Consider the following 521-nt stretch of genomic DNA (forward strand, 5'->3'; position numbering starts at 1 on the left):
TGATCCCTTCTTTGTTGGGGAGGATTTTACTGCCATGGCCAATGCACCGTGAACCTGTTCGGGCTGGATCGTTGGTGTGCTTATAAGTGGAAGAAAGGCTTACTGTAGTTCCTATTCTTAGAAAAATTCTAGGAAAGAGTACATATAGAAGTTGAGGATCTGGGGACATGGTTCCATAGTGTAGCAGTCAGCACGTCTGCTTTACACACAGAAAGTCTTGGCTTCGTGCCCCAGTGGAGCCACGGTCTATAGTCTATGGCCATGCCGCCCTGAACAAGCCCGATGTCTGATCTCAGAAGCTAAGCAGGGTCGGGCCTGGTTAGTACTTGGATGGGAGACCACCTAGGAAGGCCAGGTGCTGTAGGCATAAATCATAATAAATAAAAAAGAAAAAAAGAAGTTGAGGATCTGGGAAAGTGATTCCCTGAAGACCTTCTATGTTCGTCCACTGATCTAAGCGAATGAAGTGGCTTCAGTGTGACGGGGACATCCAGAACTGAGGGGCCTCGCACGTGTCCGGT

The 521-nt window shown here is 48.4% G+C and overlaps 1 pseudogene; it reads left to right on the forward strand.

Annotated features, from left to right (window-relative positions):
- Nucleotides 1–251: 251 nt before the first annotated feature.
- On the forward strand, nucleotides 252–367 carry LOC111730551 (annotated as a pseudogene).
- The last annotated feature ends 154 nt before the right edge of the window (nucleotides 368–521 follow it).

This window comes from Pteropus vampyrus, unplaced genomic scaffold (genome assembly GCF_000151845.1).
Source record: "Pteropus vampyrus isolate Shadow unplaced genomic scaffold, Pvam_2.0 Scaffold319, whole genome shotgun sequence".
Lineage (NCBI taxonomy): Eukaryota > Metazoa > Chordata > Mammalia > Chiroptera > Pteropodidae > Pteropus > Pteropus vampyrus.